General features: G+C 45.7%; 6 non-coding genes across 6 annotated transcripts; all 6 read left to right on the forward strand.

The window, feature by feature from the left end:
- The first annotated feature begins 982 nt into the window (after positions 1-982).
- Positions 983-1,054, forward strand: TRNAH-GUG (transfer RNA histidin (anticodon GUG)). The gene has a single exon. It is a non-coding gene; the product is annotated as a tRNA-His (tRNA).
- A 2,399-nt stretch (positions 1,055-3,453) lies between these two features.
- On the forward strand, positions 3,454-3,525 carry TRNAH-GUG (transfer RNA histidin (anticodon GUG)). The gene has a single exon. It is a non-coding gene; the product is annotated as a tRNA-His (tRNA).
- Positions 3,526-5,924: 2,399 nt separating this feature from the next.
- Positions 5,925-5,996, forward strand: TRNAH-GUG (transfer RNA histidin (anticodon GUG)). The gene has a single exon. It is a non-coding gene; the product is annotated as a tRNA-His (tRNA).
- A 4,512-nt stretch (positions 5,997-10,508) lies between these two features.
- TRNAH-GUG (transfer RNA histidin (anticodon GUG)) lies at positions 10,509-10,580 on the forward strand. Its single transcript has one exon. It is a non-coding gene; the product is annotated as a tRNA-His (tRNA).
- A 4,512-nt stretch (positions 10,581-15,092) lies between these two features.
- On the forward strand, positions 15,093-15,164 carry TRNAH-GUG (transfer RNA histidin (anticodon GUG)). Its single transcript has one exon. It is a non-coding gene; the product is annotated as a tRNA-His (tRNA).
- Positions 15,165-17,324: 2,160 nt separating this feature from the next.
- TRNAH-GUG (transfer RNA histidin (anticodon GUG)) lies at positions 17,325-17,396 on the forward strand. The gene has a single exon. It is a non-coding gene; the product is annotated as a tRNA-His (tRNA).
- Positions 17,397-22,722: the final 5,326 nt, after the last annotated feature.

Consider the following 22,722-nt stretch of genomic DNA (forward strand, 5'->3'; position numbering starts at 1 on the left):
GGAGGAGATATGATCCCCGTATGAAGCCGAGAGAAGGAGGAGGCGTGAACGTGCATCCATGTATGCAGGCGAGAAGGGAAGGAGCATTGGTCATGCATCCCTGCATGAGGGTGAGACAGGGAGGAGATATGATCCCCGTATGAAGCCGAGAGAAGGAGGAGGCGTGAACGTGCATCCATGTATGCGGGCGAGACGGGAAGGAGCATTGATCATGCATCCCTTCCTGAGGGTGAGACAGGGAGGAGATAAAATCCCTGTATGAAGCCGAGAGAACGAGGAGACATGAACGTGCATCCATGTATGCGGGCGAGAAGGGAAGGAGCATTGGTCATGCATCCCTGCATCAGGGTGAGACAGGGAGGAGATAAAATCCCTGTATGAAGCCAAGAGAATGAGGCGGCATGAACATGCATCCTTGTATGCAGGTGTGACATGGAGTCATCATGAACATGCATCCCTTTATAAGGACATAACATGGAGGACGCATGAACATGAATGCCTGAATTTTATGGTGGTGGCCTTCGGGTGATTTGGCACGTGCAATTGGTGAAGAGCACTTCTCCTGCGCAAAAAAATAAATTTACTATTAGCACCCCAGAGGGAGCCTCTGCACTTCTTATAGGGAGAAAACTCTGCAATGGAAGGGGACAGGGTCAATAACAGCTGTAAACTCTCACAAGACCATCACTGCTCTCACACTTTCCTGCTCTCAGACTGGCGGGCCATTATCGGCCCTGGCTGCCGCACGATTGCCAGGTTTGTGTAACTATATTATTTCTAATTGGCTCCACTTTGATGACTTTCATTTGGATTCTGACTTGATTATTGAGATCTTAAATAAGTGACTGGGGATCAGGTGTCCACTTATTCTCCTGGATAACATCACAACCAACCTTTAATTCAAACATGAGTCATGACATCACAGATGGAGTACAGCTTATGATAGAGGTGGAACGACACATTGTAGCAGCCCAAGTAGCTCGCCGTGATCGTATAGTGGTTAGTACTCTGCGTTGTGGCCGCAGCAACCTCGGTTCGAATCCGAGTCACGGCATTGCGGTGAGGCAATGTCACGGCAGTTGGGCAGATATTTTAGAATTTCCATTAATACATTGGCAATCTCTGTGGAGGACTGAAACAATTCGATATGTCCTGTTACTGTTATGAACCTTTTGTTTCTTTAATGCTCTTTGCACACTTTTTCATCGGGTGACTGTAATGTATTTCAACCAAATCTAATTAAGAGCGCATTATGTGGTGACATTTGCAGTACATGAAACATTATAACACTGCCATTTACGTCAATAACCACTAGCTTGATTAAGACATATGTATTGCAGCGACAGTATTTCCCAGTTACAAATGGGAATAAAAACAACATCCGCGAGGGATTGAACCAACGACATTTAACTGATGTTGCCAATGGAGCGCGTTACAGAGAGCGCAAGGTCCCGCCTTTACAGTCACACGCTGATGATAATACTGATGTTTAAATAAACAGGCATATCTGTGGACTTGTGGTCTTTCTACATTGGGACTCATAGTCTAGTCCTAGGCTATTGTAGGCACTGGCGTATCTTTTAGTGGAATGAGAGGCATTCTGTAGTCGCGTGAAAGGACCTTTCAAGTCAATCTGATCTGTATTGTCCTGTGAAAAAAAGCGTTCTTAGACACAGTGAGGAGTTTTTGGGGATAATGGGAAAATCATTTCCAACTAAATGACAGGAATTTCTTAGTCCAATCATGAGGTGTGCTAGGCTTTTTTATACTGTGGCGGAAAGAGAGAGAGTATAACAGTCATTATAAATAAAGGGCCAAGGAAGTGACAGTTTATGGAAGGAACAATTTGCACATAGTTTTAGAATGTGGTCAGGAGGAGGACAATGTGCTTACACATATGAAACATTAGAAGGTAGACATTATGGAAGCACATATATTTCTTTATTTTTATTGTATTTGGGGAGAGGGGGTTAATATAGCACGTCCAATGTGGAAAAGTGCTTTCCATAGCACCTTGCAGGTGGGCGACATCTAGAGCTGTGCAGTAGCCACCCATGCCCCAGACGTCAAAGAGAACAAGAAGTTACACATGTTGGAAGTGAGGGTGAGACATTGAGGAGATATGATCCCCGTATGAAGCCGAGAGAAGGAGGAGGCGTGAACGTGCATCCATGTATGCAGGCGAGAAGGGAAGGAGCATTGGTCATGCATCCCTGCATGAGGGTGAGACAGGGAGGAGATATGATCCCCGTATGAAGCCGAGAGAAGGAGGAGGCGTGAACGTGCATCCATGTATGCGGGCGAGACAGGAAGGAGCATTGGTCATGCATCCCTGCATGAGGGTGAGACAGGGAGGAGATATGATCCCCGTATGAAGCCGATAGAAGGAGGAGGCGTGAACGTGCATCCATGTATGCAGGCGAGAAGGGAAGGAGCATTGGTCATGCATCCCTGCATGAGGGTGAGACAGGGAGGAGATATGATCCCCGTATGAAGCCGAGAGAAGGAGGAGGCGTGAACGTGCATCCATGTATGCGGGCGAGACAGGAAGGAGCCTTGGTCATGCATCCCTGCATGAGGGTGAGACAGGGAGGAGATATGATCCCCGTATGAAGCCGAGAGAAGGAGGAGGCGTGAACGTGCATCCATGTATGCGGGCGAGACGGGAAGGAGCATTGGTCATGCATCCCTTCCTGAGGGTGAGACAGGGAGGAGATAAAATCCCCGTATGAAGCCGAGAGAACGAGGAGACATGAACGTGCATCCATGTATGCGGGCGAGAAGGGAAGGAGCATTGGTCATGCATCCCTGCATGAGGGTGAGACAGGGGAGGAGATAAAATCCCTGTATGAAGCCAAGAGAACGAGGCGGCATGAACATGCATCCTTGTATGCAGGTGCGACATGGAGTCATCATGAACATGCATCCCTTTATAAGGACATAACATGGAGGACGCATGAACATGAATGCCTGAATTTTATGGTGGTGGCCTTCGGGTGATTTGGCACGTGCAATTGGTGAAGAGCACTTCTCCTGCGCAAAAAAATAAATGTACTATTAGCACCCCGGAGGGAGCCTCTGCCCTTCTTATAGGGAGAAAACTCTGCAATGGAAGGGGACAGGGTCAATAACAGCTGTAAACTCTCACAAGACCATCACTGCTCTCACACTTTCCTGCTCTCAGGCTGGCGGGCCATTATCGGCCCTGGCTGCCGCACCATTGCCAGGTTTGTGTAACTGTAATATTTCTAATTGGCTCCACTTTGATGACTTTCATTTGGATTCCGACTTGATTATTGAGATCTTAAATAAGTGACTGGGGATCAGGTGTCCACTTATTCTCATGGATAACATCACAACCAACCTTTAATTCAAATATGAGTCATGACATCACAGATGGAGTACAGCTTATGATAGAGGTGGAACGTCACATTGTAGCAGCCCAAGTAGCTCGCTGTGATCGTATAGTGGTTAGTACTCTGCGTTGTGGCCGCAGCAACCTCGGTTCGAATCCGAGTCACGGCATTGCGGTGAGGCAATGTCACGGCAGTTGGGCAGATATTTTACAATTTCCATTAATACATTGGCAATCTCTGTGGAGGACTGAAACAATTCGATATGTCCTGTTACTGTTATGAACCTTTTGTTTCTTTAATGCTCTTTGCACACTTTTTCATCGGGTGACTGTAATGTATTTCAACCAAATCTAATTAAGAGCGCATTATGTGGTGACATTTGCAGTACATGAAACATTATAACACTGCCATTTACGTCAATAACCACTAGCTTGATTAAGACATATGTATTGCAGCGACAGTATTTCCCAGTTACAAATGGGAATAAAAACAACATCCGCGAGGGATTGAACCAACGACATTTAACTGATGTTGCCAATGGAGCGCGTTACAGAGAGCGCAAGGTCCCGCCTTTACAGTCACACGCTGATGATAATACTGATGTTTAAATAAACAGGCATATCTGTGGACTTGTGGTCTTTCTACATTGGGACTCATAGTCTAGTCCTAGGCTATTGTAGGCACTGGCGTATCTTTTAGTGGAATGAGAGGCATTCTGTAGTCGCGTGAAAGGACCTTTCAAGTCAATCTGATCTGTATTGTCCTGTGAAAAAAAGCGTTCTTAGACACAGTGAGGAGTTTTTGGGGATAATGGGAAAATCATTTCCAACTAAATGACAGGAATTTCTTAGTCCAATCATGAGGTGTGCTAGGCTTTTTTATACTGTGGCGGAAAGAGAGAGAGTATAACAGTCATTATAAATAAAGGGCCAAGGAAGTGACAGTTTATGGAAGGAACAAAATTCACATAGTTTTAGAATGTGGTCAGGAGGAGGACAATGTGCTTACACATATGAAACATTAGAAGGTAGACATTATGGAAGCACATATATTTCTTTATTTTTATTGTATTTGGGGAGAGGGGGTTAATATAGCACGTCCAATGTTGAAAAGTGCTTTCCATAGCACCTTGCAGGTGGGCGACATCTAGAGCTGTGCAGTAGCCACCCATGCCCCAGACGTCAAAGAGAACAAGAAGTTACACATGTTGGAAGTGAGGGTGAGACATTGAGGAGATATGATCCCCGTATGAAGCCGAGAGAAGGAGGAGGCGTGAACGTGCATCCATGTATGCAGGCGAGAAGGGAAGGAGCATTGGTCATGCATCCCTGCATGAGGGTGAGACAGGGAGGAGATATGATCCCCGTATGAAGCCGAGAGAAGGAGGAGGCGTGAACGTGCATCCATGTATGCGGGCGAGACAGGAAGGAGCATTGGTCATGCATCCCTGCATGAGGGTGAGACAGGGAGGAGATATGATCCCCGTATGAAGCCGATAGAAGGAGGAGGCGTGAACGTGCATCCATGTATGCAGGCGAGAAGGGAAGGAGCATTGGTCATGCATCCCTGCATGAGGGTGAGACAGGGAGGAGATATGATCCCCGTATGAAGCCGAGAGAAGGAGGAGGCGTGAACGTGCATCCATGTATGCGGGCGAGACAGGAAGGAGCCTTGGTCATGCATCCCTGCATGAGGGTGAGACAGGGAGGAGATATGATCCCCGTATGAAGCCGAGAGAAGGAGGAGGCGTAAACGTGCATACATGTATGCGGGCGAGACGGGAAGGAGCATTGGTCATGCATCCCTTCCTGAGGGTGAGACAGGGAGGAGATAAAATCCCCGTATGAAGCCGAGAGAACGAGGAGACATGAACGTGCATCCATGTATGCGGGCGAGAAGGGAAGGAGCATTGGTCATGCATCCCTGCATGAGGGTGAGACAGGGGAGGAGATAAAATCCCTGTATGAAGCCAAGAGAACGAGGCGGCATGAACATGCATCCTTGTATGCAGGTGCGACATGGAGTCATCATGAACATGCATCCCTTTATAAGGACATAACATGGAGGACGCATGAACATGAATGCCTGAATTTTATGGTGGTGGCCTTCGGGTGATTTGGCACGTGCAATTGGTGAAGAGCACTTCTCCTGCGCAAAAAAATAAATGTACTATTAGCACCCCGGAGGGAGCCTCTGCACTTCTTATAGGGAGAAAACTCTGCAATGGAAGGGGACAGGGTCAATAACAGCTGTAAACTCTCACAAGACCATCACTGCTCTCACACTTTCCTGCTCTCAGGCTGGCGGGCCATTATCGGCCCTGGCTGCCGCACCATTGCCAGGTTTGTGTAACTGTAATATTTCTAATTGGCTCCACTTTGATGACTTTCATTTGGATTCCGACTTGATTATTGAGATCTTAAATAAGTGACTGGGGATCAGGTGTCCACTTATTCTCATGGATAACATCACAACCAACCTTTAATTCAAATATGAGTCATGACATCACAGATGGAGTACAGCTTATGATAGAGGTGGAACGTCACATTGTAGCAGCCCAAGTAGCTCGCTGTGATCGTATAGTGGTTAGTACTCTGCGTTGTGGCCGCAGCAACCTCGGTTCGAATCCGAGTCACGGCATTGCGGTGAGGCAATGTCACGGCAGTTGGGCAGATATTTTACAATTTCCATTAATACATTGGCAATCTCTGTGGAGGACTGAAACAATTCGATATGTCCTGTTACTGTTATGAACCTTTTGTTTCTTTAATGCTCTTTGCACACTTTTTCATCGGGTGACTGTAATGTATTTCAACCAAATCTAATTAAGAGCGCATTATGTGGTGACATTTGCAGTACATGAAACATTATAACACTGCCATTTACGTCAATAACCACTAGCTTGATTAAGACATATGTATTGCAGCGACAGTATTTCCCAGTTACAAATGGGAATAAAAACAACATCCGCGAGGGATTGAACCAACGACATTTAACTGATGTTGCCAATGGAGCGCGTTACAGAGAGCGCAAGGTCCCGCCTTTACAGTCACACGCTGATGATAATACTGATGTTTAAATAAACAGGCATATCTGTGGACTTGTGGTCTTTCTACATTGGGACTCATAGTCTAGTCCTAGGCTATTGTAGGCACTGGCGTATCTTTTAGTGGAATGAGAGGCATTCTGTAGTCGCGTGAAAGGACCTTTCAAGTCAATCTGATCTGTATTGTCCTGTGAAAAAAAGCGTTCTTAGACACAGTGAGGAGTTTTTGGGGATAATGGGAAAATCATTTCCAACTAAATGACAGGAATTTCTTAGTCCAATCATGAGGTGTGCTAGGCTTTTTTATACTGTGGCGGAAAGAGAGAGAGTATAACAGTCATTATAAATAAAGGGCCAAGGAAGTGACAGTTTATGGAAGGAACAAAATTCACATAGTTTTAGAATGTGGTCAGGAGGAGGACAATGTGCTTACACATATGAAACATTAGAAGGTAGACATTATGGAAGCACATATATTTCTTTATTTTTATTGTATTTGGGGAGAGGGGGTTAATATAGCACGTCCAATGTTGAAAAGTGCTTTCCATAGCACCTTGCAGGTGGGCGACATCTAGAGCTGTGCAGTAGCCACCCATGCCCCAGACGTCAAAGAGAACAAGAAGTTACACATGTTGGAAGTGAGGGTGAGACATTGAGGAGATATGATCCCCGTATGAAGCCGAGAGAAGGAGGAGGCGTGAACGTGCATCCATGTATGCAGGCGAGAAGGGAAGGAGCATTGGTCATGCATCCCTGCATGAGGGTGAGACAGGGAGGAGATATGATCCCCGTATGAAGCCGAGAGAAGGAGGAGGCGTGAACGTGCATCCATGTATGCGGGCGAGACAGGAAGGAGCATTGGTCATGCATCCCTGCATGAGGGTGAGACAGGGAGGAGATATGATCCCCGTATGAAGCCGATAGAAGGAGGAGGCGTGAACGTGCATCCATGTATGCAGGCGAGAAGGGAAGGAGCATTGGTCATGCATCCCTGCATGAGGGTGAGACAGGGAGGAGATATGATCCCCGTATGAAGCCGAGAGAAGGAGGAGGCGTGAACGTGCATCCATGTATGCGGGCGAGACAGGAAGGAGCCTTGGTCATGCATCCCTGCATGAGGGTGAGACAGGGAGGAGATATGATCCCCGTATGAAGCCGAGAGAAGGAGGAGGCGTAAACGTGCATACATGTATGCGGGCGAGACGGGAAGGAGCATTGGTCATGCATCCCTTCCTGAGGGTGAGACAGGGAGGAGATAAAATCCCCGTATGAAGCCGAGAGAACGAGGAGACATGAACGTGCATCCATGTATGCGGGCGAGAAGGGAAGGAGCATTGGTCATGCATCCCTGCATGAGGGTGAGACAGGGGAGGAGATAAAATCCCTGTATGAAGCCAAGAGAACGAGGCGGCATGAACATGCATCCTTGTATGCAGGTGCGACATGGAGTCATCATGAACATGCATCCCTTTATAAGGACATAACATGGAGGACGCATGAACATGAATGCCTGAATTTTATGGTGGTGGCCTTCGGGTGATTTGGCACGTGCAATTGGTGAAGAGCACTTCTCCTGCGCAAAAAAATAAATGTACTATTAGCACCCCGGAGGGAGCCTCTGCACTTCTTATAGGGAGAAAACTCTGCAATGGAAGGGGACAGGGTCAATAACAGCTGTAAACTCTCACAAGACCATCACTGCTCTCACACTTTCCTGCTCTCAGGCTGGCGGGCCATTATCGGCCCTGGCTGCCGCACCATTGCCAGGTTTGTGTAACTGTAATATTTCTAATTGGCTCCACTTTGATGACTTTCATTTGGATTCCGACTTGATTATTGAGATCTTAAATAAGTGACTGGGGATCAGGTGTCCACTTATTCTCATGGATAACATCACAACCAACCTTTAATTCAAACATGAGTCATGACATCACAGATGGAGTACAGCTTATGATAGAGGTGGAACGTCACATTGTAGCAGCCCAAGTAGCTCGCCGTGATCATATAGTGGTTAGTACTCTGCGTTGTGGCCACAGCAACATCGGTTCGAATCCGAGTCACAGCATTGCGGTGAGGCAATGTCACGGCAGTTGGGTAGATATTTTAGAATTTCCATTAATACATTGGCAATCTCTGTGGAGGACTGAAACAATTCGATATGTCCTGTTACTGTTATGAACCTTTTGTTTCTTTAATGCTCTTTGCACACTTTTTCATCGGGTGACTGTAATGTATTTCAACCAAATCTAATTAAGAGCGCGTTATGTGGTGACATTTGCAGTACATGAAACATTATAACACTGCCATTTACGTCAATAACCACTAGCTTGATTAAGACATATGTATTGCAGCGACAGTATTTCCCAGTTACAAATGGGAATAAAAACAACATCCGCGAGGGATTGAACCAACGACATTTAACTGATGTTGCCAATGGAGCGCGTTACAGAGAGCGCAAGGTCCCGCCTTTACAGTCACACGCTGATGATAATACTGATGTTTAAATAAACAGGCATATCTGTGGACTTGTGGTCTTTCTACATTGGGACTCATAGTCTAGTCCTAGGCAATTGTAGGCACTCGCGTATCTTTTAGTGGAATGAGAGGCATTCTGTAGTCGCGTGAAAGGACCTTTCAAGTCAATCTGATCTGTATTGTCCTGTGAAAAAAAGCGTTCTTAGACACAGTGAGGAGTTTTTGGGGATAATGGGAAAATCATTTCCAACTAAATGACAGGAATTTCTTAGTCCAATCATGAGGTGTGCTAGGCTTTTTTATACTGTGGCGGAAAGAGAGAGAGTATAACAGTCATTATAAATAAAGGGCCAAGGAAGTGACAGTTTATGGAAGGAACAATTTGCACATAGTTTTAGAATGTGGTCAGGAGGAGGACAATGTGCTTACACATATGAAACATTAGAAGGTAGACATTATGGAAGCACATATATTTCTTTATTTTTATTGTATTTGGGGAGAGGGGGTTAATATAGCACGTCCAATGTGGAAAAGTGCTTTCCATAGCACCTTGCAGGTGGGCGACATCTAGAGCTGTGCAGTAGCCACCCATGCCCCAGACGTCAAAGAGAACAAGAAGTTACACATGTTGGAAGTGAGGGTGAGACATTGAGGAGATATGATCCCCGTATGAAGCCGAGAGAAGGAGGAGGCGTGAACGTGCATCCATGTATGCAGGCGAGAAGGGAAGGAGCATTGGTCATGCATCCCTGCATGAGGGTGAGACAGGGAGGAGATATGATCCCCGTATGAAGCCGAGAGAAGGAGGAGGCGTGAACGTGCATCCATGTATGCGGGCGAGACGGGAAGGAGCATTGATCATGCATCCCTTCCTGAGGGTGAGACAGGGAGGAGATAAAATCCCTGTATGAAGCCGAGAGAACGAGGAGACATGAACGTGCATCCATGTATGCGGGCGAGAAGGGAAGGAGCATTGGTCATGCATCCCTGCATGAGGGTGAGACAGGGAGGAGATAAAATCCCTGTATGAAGCCAAGAGAATGAGGCGGCATGAACATGCATCCTTGTATGCAGGTGTGACATGGAGTCATCATGAACATGCATCCCTTTATAAGGACATAACATGGAGGACGCATGAACATGAATGCCTGAATTTTATGGTGGTGGCCTTCGGGTGATTTGGCACGTGCAATTGGTGAAGAGCACTTCTCCTGCGCAAAAAAATAAATTTACTATTAGCACCCCGGAGGGAGCCTCTGCACTTCTTATAGGGAGAAAACTCTGCAATGGAAGGGGACAGGGTCAATAACAGCTGTAAACTCTCACAAGACCATCACTGCTCTCACACTTTCCTGCTCTCAGGCTGGCGGGCCATTATCGGCCCTGGCTGCCGCACGATTGCCAGGTTTGTGTAACTATATTATTTCTAATTGGCTCCACTTTGATGACTTTCATTTGGATTCTGACTTGATTATTGAGATCTTAAATAAGTGACTGGGGATCAGGTGTCCACTTATTCTCCTGGATAACATCACAACCAACCTTTAATTCAAACATGAGTCATGACATCACAGATGGAGTACAGCTTATGATAGAGGTGGAACGACACATTGTAGCAGCCCAAGTAGCTCGCCGTGATCGTATAGTGGTTAGTACTCTGCGTTGTGGCCGCAGCAACCTCGGTTCGAATCCGAGTCACGGCATTGCGGTGAGGCAATGTCACGGCAGTTGGGCAGATATTTTAGAATTTCCATTAATACATTGGCAATCTCTGTGGAGGACTGAAACAATTCGATATGTCCTGTTACTGTTATGAACCTTTTGTTTCTTTAATGCTCTTTGCACACTTTTTCATCGGGTGACTGTAATGTATTTCAACCAAATCTAATTAAGAGCGCATTATGTGGTGACATTTGCAGTACATGAAACATTATAACACTGCCATTTACGTCAATAACCACTAGCTTGATTAAGACATATGTATTGCAGCGACAGTATTTCCCAGTTACAATTGGGAATAAAAACAACATCCGCGAGGGATTGAACCAACGACATTTAACTGATGTTGCCAATGGAGCGCGTTACAGAGAGCGCAAGGTCCCGCCTTTACAGTCACACGCTGATGATAATACTGATGTTTAAATAAACAGGCATATCTGTGGACTTGTGGTCTTTCTAAATTGGGACTCATAGTCTAGTCCTAGGCTATTGTAGGCACTGGCGTATCTTTTAGTGGAATGAGAGGCATTCTGTAGTCGCGTGAAAGGACCTTTCAAGTCAATCTGATCTGTATTGTCCTGTGAAAAAAAGCGTTCTTAGACACAGTGAGGAGTTTTTGGGGATAATGGGAAAATCATTTCCAACTAAATGACAGGAATTTCTTAGTCCAATCATGAGGTGTGCTAGGCTTTTTTATACTGTGGCGGAAAGAGAGAGAGTATAATAGTCATTATAAATAAAGGGCCAAGGAAGTGACAGTTTATGGAAGGAACAATTTGCACATAGTTTTAGAATGTGGTCAGGAGGAGGACAATGTGCTTACACATATGAAACATTAGAAGGTAGACATTATGGAAGCACATATATTTCTTTATTTTTATTGTATTTGGGGAGAGGGGGTTAATATAGCACGTCCAATGTGGAAAAGTGCTTTCCATAGCACCTTGCAGGTGGGCGACATCTAGAGCTGTGCAGTAGCCACCCATGCCCCAGACGTCAAAGAGAACAAGAAGTTACACATGTTGGAAGTGAGGGTGAGACATTGAGGAGATATGATCCCCGTATGAAGCCGAGAGAAGGAGGAGGCGTGAACGTGCATCCATGTATGCAGGCGAGAAGGGAAGGAGCATTGGTCATGCATCCCTGCATGAGGGTGAGACAGGGAGGAGATATGATCCCCGTATGAAGCCGAGAGAAGGAGGAGGCGTGAACGTGCATCCATGTATGCGGGCGAGACAGGAAGGAGCATTGGTCATGCATCCCTGCATGAGGGTGAGACAGGGAGGAGATATGATCCCCGTATGAAGCCGATAGAAGGAGGAGGCGTGAACGTGCATCCATGTATGCAGGCGAGAAGGGAAGGAGCATTGGTCATGCATCCCTGCATGAGGGTGAGACAGGGAGGAGATATGATCCCCGTATGAAGCCGAGAGAAGGAGGAGGCGTGAACGTGCATCCATGTATGCGGGCGAGACAGGAAGGAGCCTTGGTCATGCATCCCTGCATGAGGGTGAGACAGGGAGGAGATATGATCCCCGTATGAAGCCGAGAGAAGGAGGAGGCGTGAACGTGCATCCATGTATGCGGGCGAGACGGGAAGGAGCATTGGTCATGCATCCCTTCCTGAGGGTGAGACAGGGAGGAGATAAAATCCCCGTATGAAGCCGAGAGAACGAGGAGACATGAACGTGCATCCATGTATGCGGGCGAGAAGGGAAGGAGCATTGGTCATGCATCCCTGCATGAGGGTGAGACAGGGGAGGAGATAAAATCCCTGTATGAAGCCAAGAGAACGAGGCGGCATGAACATGCATCCTTGTATGCAGGTGCGACATGGAGTCATCATGAACATGCATCCCTTTATAAGGACATAACATGGAGGACGCATGAACATGAATGCCTGAATTTTATGGTGGTGGCCTTCGGGTGATTTGGCACGTGCAATTGGTGAAGAGCACTTCTCCTGCGCAAAAAAATAAATGTACTATTAGCACCCCGGAGGGAGCCTCTGCACTTCTTATAGGGAGAAAACTCTGCAATGGAAGGGGACAGGGTCAATAACAGCTGTAAACTCTCACAAGACCATCACTGCTCTCACACTTTCCTGCTCTCAGGCTGGCGGGCCATTATCGGCCCTGGCTGCCGCACCATTGCCAGGTTTGTGTAACTGTAATATTTCTAATTGGCTCCACTTTGATGACTTTCATTTGGATTCCGACTTGATTATTGAGATCTTAAATAAGTGACTGGGGATCAGGTGTCCACTTATTCTCATGGATAACATCACAACCAACCTTTAATTCAAACATGAGTCATGACATCACAGATGGAGTACAGCTTATGATAGAGGTGGAACGTCACATTGTAGCAGCCCAAGTAGCTCGCCGTGATCGTATAGTGGTTAGTACTCTGCGTTGTGGCCACAGCAACCTCGGTTCGAATCCGAGTCACGGCATTGCGGTGAGGCAATGTCACAGCATTTGGTCAGATATTTTACAATTTCCATTAATACATTGGCAATCTCTGTGGAGGACTGAAACAATTCGATATGTCCTGTTACTGTTATGAACCTTTTGTTTCTTTAATGCTCTTTGCACACTTTTTCATCGGGTGACTGTAATGTATTTCAACCAAATCTAATTAAGAGCGCATTATGTGTTGACATTTGCAGTACATGAAACATTATAACACTGCCATTTACGTCAATAACCACTAGCTTGATTAAGACATATGTATTGCAGCGACAGTATTTCCCAGTTACAAATGGGAATAAAAACAACATCCGCGAGGGATTGAACCAACGACATTTAACTGATGTTGCCAATGGAGCGCGTTACAGAGAGCGCAAGGTCCCCCCTTTACAGTCACACGCTGATGATAATACTGATGTTTAAATAAACAGGCATATCTGTGGACTTGTGGTCTTTCTACATTGGGACTCATAGTCTAGTCCTAGGCAATTGTAGGCACTGGCGTATCTTTTAGTGGAATGAGAGGCATTCTGTAGTCGCGTGAAAGGACCTTTCAAGTCAATCTGATCTGTATTGTCCTGTGAAAAAAAGCGTTCTTAGACACAGTGAGGAGTTTTTGGGGATAATGGGAAAATCATTTCCAACTAAATGACAGGAATTTCTTAGTCCAATCATGAGGTGTGCTAGGCTTTTTTATACTGTGGCGGAAAGAGAGAGAGTATAACAGTCATTATAAATAAAGGGCCAAGGAAGTGACAGTTTATGGAAGGAACAATTTGCACATAGTTTTAGAATGTGGTCAGGAGGAGGACAATGTGCTTACACATATGAAACATTAGAAGGTAGACATTATGGAAGCACATATATTTCTTTATTTTTATTGTATTTGGGGAGAGGGGGTTAATATAGCACGTCCAATGTGGAAAAGTGCTTTCCATAGCACCTTGCAGGTGGGCGACATCTAGAGCTGTGCAGTAGCCACCCATGCCCCAGACGTCAAAGAGAACAAGAAGTTACACATGTTGGAAGTGAGGGTGAGACATTGAGGAGATATGATCCCCGTATGAAGCCGAGAGAAGGAGGAGGCGTGAACGTGCATCCATGTATGCAGGCGAGAAGGGAAGGAGCATTGGTCATGCATCCCTGCATGAGGGTGAGACAGGGAGGAGATATGATCCCCGTATGAAGCCGAGAGAAGGAGGAGGCGTGAACGTGCATCCATGTATGCGCGCGAGACGGGAAGGAGCATTGATCATGCATCCCTTCCTGAGGGTGAGACAGGGAGGAGATAAAATCCCTGTATGAAGCCGAGAGAACGAGGAGACATGAACGTGCATCCATGTATGCGGGCGAGAAGGGAAGGAGCATTGGTCATGCATCCCTGCATGAGGGTGAGACAGGGAGGAGATAAAATCCCTGTATGAAGCCAAGAGAATGAGGCGGCATGAACATGCATCCTTGTATGCAGGTGTGACATGGAGTCATCATGAACATGCATCCCTTTATAAGGACATAACATGGAGGACGCATGAACATGAATGCCTGAATTTTATGGTGGTGGCCTTCGGGTGATTTGGCACGTGCAATTGGTGAAGAGCACTTCTCCTGCGCAAAAAAATAAATTTACTATTAGCACCCCGGAGGGAGCCTCTGCACTTCTTATAGGGAGAAAACTCTGCAATGGAAGGGGACAGGGTCAATAACAGCTGTAAACTCTCACAAGACCATCACTGCTCTCACACTTTCCTGCTCTCAGGCTGGCGGGCCATTATCGGCCCTGGCTGCCGCACGATTGCCAGGTTTGTGTAACTATATTATTTCTAATTGGCTCCACTTTGATGACTTTCATTTGGATTCTGACTTGATTATTGAGATCTTAAATAAGTGACTGGGGATCAGGTGTCCACTTATTCTCCTGGATAACATCACAACCAACCTTTAATTCAAACATGAGTCATGACATCACAGATGGAGTACAGCTTATGATAGAGGTGGAACGACACATTGTAGCAGCCCAAGTAGCTCGCCGTGATCGTATAGTGGTTAGTACTCTGCGTTGTGGCCGCAGCAACCTCGGTTCGAATCCGAGTCACGGCATTGCGGTGAGGCAATGTCACGGCAGTTGGGCAGATATTTTAGAATTTCCATTAATACATTGGCAATCTCTGTGGAGGACTGAAACAATTCGATATGTCCTGTTACTGTTATGAACCTTTTGTTTCTTTAATGCTCTTTGCACACTTTTTCATCGGGTGACTGTAATGTATTTCAACCAAATCTAATTAAGAGCGCATTATGTGGTGACATTTGCAGTACATGAAACATTATAACACTGCCATTTACGTCAATAACCACTAGCTTGATTAAGACATATGTATTGCAGCGACAGTATTTCCCAGTTACAAATGGGAATAAAAACAACATCCGCGAGGGATTGAACCAACGACATTTAACTGATGTTGCCAATGGAGCGCGTTACAGAGAGCGCAAGGTCCCGCCTTTACAGTCACACGCTGATGATAATACTGATGTTTAAATAAACAGGCATATCTGTGGACTTGTGGTCTTTCTACATTGGGACTCATAGTCTAGTCCTAGGCTATTGTAGGCACTGGCGTATCTTTTAGTGGAATGAGAGGCATTCTGTAGTCGCGTGAAAGGACCTTTCAAGTCAATCTGATCTGTATTGTCCTGTGAAAAAAAGCGTTCTTAGACACAGTGAGGAGTTTTTGGGGATAATGGGAAAATCATTTCCAACTAAATGACAGGAATTTCTTAGTCCAATCATGAGGTGTGCTAGGCTTTTTTATACTGTGGCGGAAAGAGAGAGAGTATAACAGTCATTATAAATAAAGGGCCAAGGAAGTGACAGTTTATGGAAGGAACAATTTGCACATAGTTTTAGAATGTGGTCAGGAGGAGGACAATGTGCTTACACATATGAAACATTAGAAGGTAGACATTATGGAAGCACATATATTTCTTTATTTTTATTGTATTTGGGAAGAGGGGGTTAATATAGCACGTCCAATGTGGAAAAGTGCTTTCCATAGCACCTTGCAGGTGGGCGACATCTAGAGCTGTGCAGTAGCCACCCATGCCCCAGACGTCAAAGAGAACAAGAAGTTACACATGTTGGAAGTGAGGGTGAGACATTGAGGAGATATGATCCCCGTATGAAGCCGAGAAAAGGAGGAGGCGTGAACGTGCATCCATGTATGCAGGCGAGAAGGGAAGGAGCATTGGTCATGCATCCCTGCATGAGGGTGAGACAGGGAGGAGATATGATCCCCGTATGAAGCCGAGAGAAGGAGGAGGCGTGAACGTGCATCCATGTATGCAGGCGAGAAGGGAAGGAGCATTGGTCATGCATCCCTGCATGAGGGTGAGACAGGGAGGAGATATGATCCCCGTATGAAGCCGAGAGAAGGAGGAGGCGTGAACGTGCATCCATGTATGCGGGCGAGACGGGAAGGAGCATTGATCATGCATCCCTTCCTGAGGGTGAGACAGGGAGGAGATAAAATCCCTGTATGAAGCCGAGAGAACGAGGAGACATGAACGTGCATCCATGTATGCGGGCGAGAAGGGAAGGAGCATTGGTCATGCATCCCTGCATGAGGGTGAGACAGGGAGGAGATAAAATCCCTGTATGAAGCCAAGAGAATGAGGCGGCATGAACATGCATCCTTGTATGCAGGTGTGACATGGAGTCATCATGAACATGCATCCCTTTATAAGGACATAACATGGAGGACGCATGAACATGAATGCCTGAATTTTATGGTGGTGGCCTTCGGGTGATTTGGCACGTGCAATTGGTGAAGAGCACTTCTCCTGCGCAAAAAAATAAATTTACTATTAGCACCCCGGAGGGAGCCTCTGCACTTCTTATAGGGAGAAAACTCTGCAATGGAAGGGGACAGGGTCAATAACAGCTGTAAACTCTCACAAGACCATCACTGCTCTCACACTTTCCTGCTCTCAGGCTGGCGGGCCATTATCGGCCCTGGCTGCCGCACGATTGCCAGGTTTGTGTAACTATATTATTTCTAATTGGCTCCACTTTGATGACTTTCATTTGGATTCTGACTTGATTATTGAGATCTTAAATAAGTGACTGGGGATCAGGTGTCCACTTATTCTCCTGGATAACATCACAACCAACCTTTAATTCAAACATGAGTCATGACATCACAGATGGAGTACAGCTTATGATAGAGGTGGAACGACACATTGTAGCAGCCCAAGTAGCTCGCCGTGATCGTATAGTGGTTAGTACTCTGCGTTGTGGCCGCAGCAACCTCGGTTCGAATCCGAGTCACGGCATTGCGGTGAGGCAATGTCACGGCAGTTGGGCAGATATTTTAGAATTTCCATTAATACATTGGCAATCTCTGTGGAGGACTGAAACAATTCGATATGTCCTGTTACTGTTATGAACCTTTTGTTTCTTTAATGCTCTTTCCACACTTTTTCATCGGGTGACTGTAATGTATTTCAACCAAATCTAATTAAGAGCGCATTATGTGGTGACATTTGCAGTACATGAAACATTATAACACTGCCATTTACGTCAATAACCACTAGCTTGATTAAGACATATGTATTGCAGCGACAGTATTTCCCAGTTACAAATGGGAATAAAAACAACATCCGCGAGGGATTGAACCAACGACATTAAACTGATGTTGCCAATGGAGCGCGTTACAGAGAGCGCGAGGTCCCGCCTTTACAGTCACACGCTGATGATAATACAGATGTTTAAATAAACAGGCATATCTGTGGACTTGTGGTCTTTCTACATTGGGACTCATAGTCTAGTCCTAGGCTATTGTAGGCACTGGCGTATCTTTTAGTGGAATGAGAGGCATTCTGTAGTCGCGTGAAAGGACCTTTCAAGTCAATCTGATCTGTATTGTCCTGTGAAAAAAAGCGTTCTTAGACACAGTGAGGAGTTTTTGGGGATAATGGGAAAATCATTTCCAACTAAATGACAGGAATTTCTTAGTCCAATCATGAGGTGTGCTAGGCTTTTTTATACTGTGGCGGAAAGAGAGAGAGTATAACAGTCATTATAAATAAAGGGCCAAGGAAGTGACAGTTTATGGAAGGAACAATTTGCACATAGTTTTAGAATGTGGTCAGGAGGAGGACAATGTGCTTACACATATGAAACATTAGAAGGTAGACATTATGGAAGCACATATATTTCTTTATTTTTATTGTATTTGGGGAGAGGGGGTTAATATAGCACGTCCAATGTGGAAAAGTGCTTTCCATAGCACCTTGCAGGTGGGCGACATCTAGAGCTGTGCAGTAGCCACCCATGCCCCAGACGTCAAAGAGAACAAGAAGTTACACATGTTGGAAGTGAGGGTGAGACATTGAGGAGATATGATCCCCGTATGAAGCCGAGAAAAGGAGGAGGCGTGAACGTGCATCCATGTATGCAGGCGAGAAGGGAAGGAGCATTGGTCATGCATCCCTGCATGAGGGTGAGACAGGGAGGAGATATGATCCCTGTATGAAGCCGAGAGAAGGAGGAGGCGTGAACGTGCATCCATGTATGCAGGCGAGAAGGGAAGGAGCATTGGTCATGCATCCCTGCATGAGGGTGAGACAGGGAGGAGATATGATCCCCGTATGAAGCCGAGAGAAGGAGGAGGCGTGAACGTGCATCCATGTATGCGGGCGAGACGGGAAGGAGCATTGATCATGCATCCCTTCCTGAGGGTGAGACAGGGAGGAGATAAAATCCCTGTATGAAGCCGAGAGAACGAGGAGACATGAACGTGCATCCATGTATGCGGGCGAGAAGGGAAGGAGCATTGGTCATGCATCCCTGCATGAGGGTGAGACAGGGAGGAGATAAAATCCCTGTATGAAGCCAAGAGAATGAGGCGGCATGAACATGCATCCTTGTATGCAGGTGTGACATGGAGTCATCATGAACATGCATCCCTTTATAAGGACATAACATGGAGGACGCATGAACATGAATGCCTGAATTTTATGGTGGTGGCCTTCGGGTGATTTGGCACGTGCAATTGGTGAAGAGCACTTCTCCTGCGCAAAAAAATAAATTTACTATTAGCACCCCGGAGGGAGCCTCTGCACTTCTTATAGGGAGAAAACTCTGCAATGGAAGGGGACAGGGTCAATAACAGCTGTAAACTCTCACAAGACCATCACTGCTCTCACACTTTCCTGCTCTCAGGCTGGCGGGCCATTATCGGCCCTGGCTGCCGCACGATTGCCAGGTTTGTGTAACTATATTATTTCTAATTGGCTCCACTTTGATGACTTTCATTTGGATTCTGACTTGATTATTGAGATCTTAAATAAGTGACTGGGGATCAGGTGTCCACTTATTCTCCTGGATAACATCACAACCAACCTTTAATTCAAACATGAGTCATGACATCACAGATGGAGTACAGCTTATGATAGAGGTGGAACGACACATTGTAGCAGCCCAAGTAGCTGATCGTATAGTGGTTAGTACTCTGCGTTGTGGCCGCAGCAACCTCGGTTCGAATCCGAGTCACGGCATTGCGGTGAGGCAATGTCACGGCAGTTGGGCAGATATTTTAGAATTTCCATTAATACATTGGCAATCTCTGTGGAGGACTGAAACAATTCGATATGTCCTGTTACTGTTATGAACCTTTTGTTTCTTTAATGCTCTTTGCACACTTTTTCATCGGGTGACTGTAATGTATTTCAACCAAATCTAATTAAGAGCGCATTATGTGGTGACATTTGCAGTACATGAAACATTATAACACTGCCATTTACGTCAATAACCACTAGCTTGATTAAGACATATGTATTGCAGCGACAGTATTTCCCAGTTACAAATGGGAATAAAAACAACATCCGCGAGGGATTGAACCAACGACATTTAACTGATGTTGCCAATGGAGCGCGTTACAGAGAGCGCGAGGTCCCGCCTTTACAGTCACACGCTGATGATAATACAGATGTTTAAATAAACAGGCATATCTGTGGACTTGTGGTCTTTCTACATTGGGACTCAGAGTCTAGTCCTAGGCTATTGTAGGCACTGGCGTATCTTTTAGTGGAATGAGAGGCATTCTGTAGTCGCGTGAAAGGACCTTTCAAGTCAATCTGATCTGTATTGTCCTGTGAAAAAAAGCGTTCTTAGACACAGTGAGGAGTTTTTGGGGATAATGGGAAAATCATTTCCAACTAAATGACAGGAATTTCTTAGTCCAATCATGAGGTGTGCTAGGCTTTTTTATACTGTGGCGGAAAGAGAGAGAGTATAACAGTCATTATAAATAAAGGGCCAAGGAAGTGACAGTTTATGGAAGGAACAATTTGCACATAGTTTTAGAATGTGGTCAGGAGGAGGACAATGTGCTTACACATATGAAACATTAGAAGGTATACATTATGGAAGCACATATATTTCTTTATTTTTATTGTATTTGGGGAGAGGGGGTTAATATAGCACGTCCAATGTGGAAAAGTGCTTTCCATAGCACCTTGCAGGTGGGCGACATCTAGAGCTGTGCAGTAGCCACCCATGCCCCAGACGTCAAAGAGAACAAGAAGTTACACATGTTGGAAGTGAGGGTGAGACATTGAGGAGATATGATCCCCGTATGAAGCCGAGAAAAGGAGGAGGCGTGAACGTGCATCCATGTATGCAGGCGAGAAGGGAAGGAGCATTGGTCATGCAACCCTGCATGAGGGTGAGACAGGGAGGAGATATGATCCCCGTATGAAGCCGAGAGAAGGAGGAGGCGTGAACGTGCATCCATGTATGCAGGCGAGAAGGGAAGGAGCATTGGTCATGCATCCCTGCATGAGGGTGAGACAGGGAGGAGATATGATCCCCGTATGAAGCCGAGAGAAGGAGGAGGCGTGAACGTGCATCCATGTATGCGGGCGAGACGGGAAGGAGCATTGATCATGCATCCCTTCCTGAGGGTGAGACAGGGAGGAGATAAAATCCCTGTATGAAGCCGAGAGAACGAGGAGACATGAACGTGCATCCATGTATGCGGGAGAGAAGGGAAGGAGCATTGGTCATGCATCCCTGCATGAGGGTGAGACAGGGAGGAGATAAAATCCCTGTATGAAGCCAAGAGAATGAGGCGGCATGAACATGCATCCTTGTATGCAGGTGTGACATGGAGTCATCATGAACATGCATCCCTTTATAAGGACATAACATGGAGGACGCATGAACATGAATGCCTGAATTTTATGGTGGTGGCCTTCGGGTGATTTGGCACGTGCAATTGGTGAAGAGCACTTCTCCTGCGCAAAAAAATAAATTTACTATTAGCACCCCGGAGGGAGCCTCTGCACTTCTTATAGGGAGAAAACTCTGCAATGGAAGGGGACAGGGTCAATAACAGCTGTAAACTCTCACAAGACCATCACTGCTCTCACACTTTCCTGCTCTCAGGCTGGCGGGCCATTATCGGCCCTGGCTGCCGCACGATTGCCAGGTTTGTGTAACTATATTATTTCTAATTGGCTCCACTTTGATGACTTTCATTTGGATTCTGACTTGATTATTGAGATCTTAAATAAGTGACTGGGGATCAGGTGTCCACTTATTCTCCTGGATAACATCACAACCAACCTTTAATTCAAACATGAGTCATGACATCACAGATGGAGTACAGCTTATGATAGAGGTGGAACGACACATTGTAGCAGCCCAAGTAGCTGATCGTATAGTGGTTAGTACTCTGCGTTGTGGCCGCAGCAACCTCGGTTCGAATCCGAGTCACGGCATTGCGGTGAGGCAATGTCACGGCAGTTGGGCAGATATTTTAGAATTTCCATTAATACATTGGCAATCTCTGTGGAGGACTGAAACAATTCGATATGTCCTGTTACTGTTATGAACCTTTTGTTTCTTTAATGCTCTTTGCACACTTTTTCATCGGGTGACTGTAATGTATTTCAACCAAATCTAATTAAGAGCGCATTATGTGGTGACATTTGCAGTACATGAAACATTATAACACTGCCATTTACGTCAATAACCACTAGCTTGATTAAGACATATGTATTGCAGCGACAGTATTTCCCAGTTACAAATGGGAATAAAAACAACATCCGCGAGGGATTGAACCAACGACATTTAACTGATGTTGCCAATGGAGCGCGTTACAGAGAGCGCGAGGTCCCGCCTTTACAGTCACACGCTGATGATAATACAGATGTTTAAATAAACAGGCATATCTGTGGACTTGTGGTCTTTCTACATTGGGACTCAGAGTCTAGTCCTAGGCTATTGTAGGCACTGGCGTATCTTTTAGTGGAATGAGAGGCATTCTGTAGTCGCGTGAAAGGACCTTTCAAGTCAATCTGATCTGTATTGTCCTGTGAAAAAAAGCGTTCTTAGACACAGTGAGGAGTTTTTGGGGATAATGGGAAAATCATTTCCAACTAAATGACAGGAATTTCTTAGTCCAATCATGAGGTGTGCTAGGCTTTTTTATACTGTGGCGGAAAGAGAGAGAGTATAACAGTCATTATAAATAAAGGGCCAAGGAAGTGACAGTTTATGGAAGGAACAATTTGCACATAGTTTTAGAATGTGGTCAGGAGGAGGACAATGTGCTTACACATATGAAACATTAGAAGGTAGACATTATGGAAG

Source organism: Ambystoma mexicanum (assembly GCF_040938575.1).
Source record: "Ambystoma mexicanum isolate Mex_15411 chromosome 12 unlocalized genomic scaffold, UKY_AmexF1_1 Mex_chr12_unloc.1, whole genome shotgun sequence".
In the NCBI taxonomy this organism is placed as follows: domain Eukaryota; kingdom Metazoa; phylum Chordata; class Amphibia; order Caudata; family Ambystomatidae; genus Ambystoma; species Ambystoma mexicanum.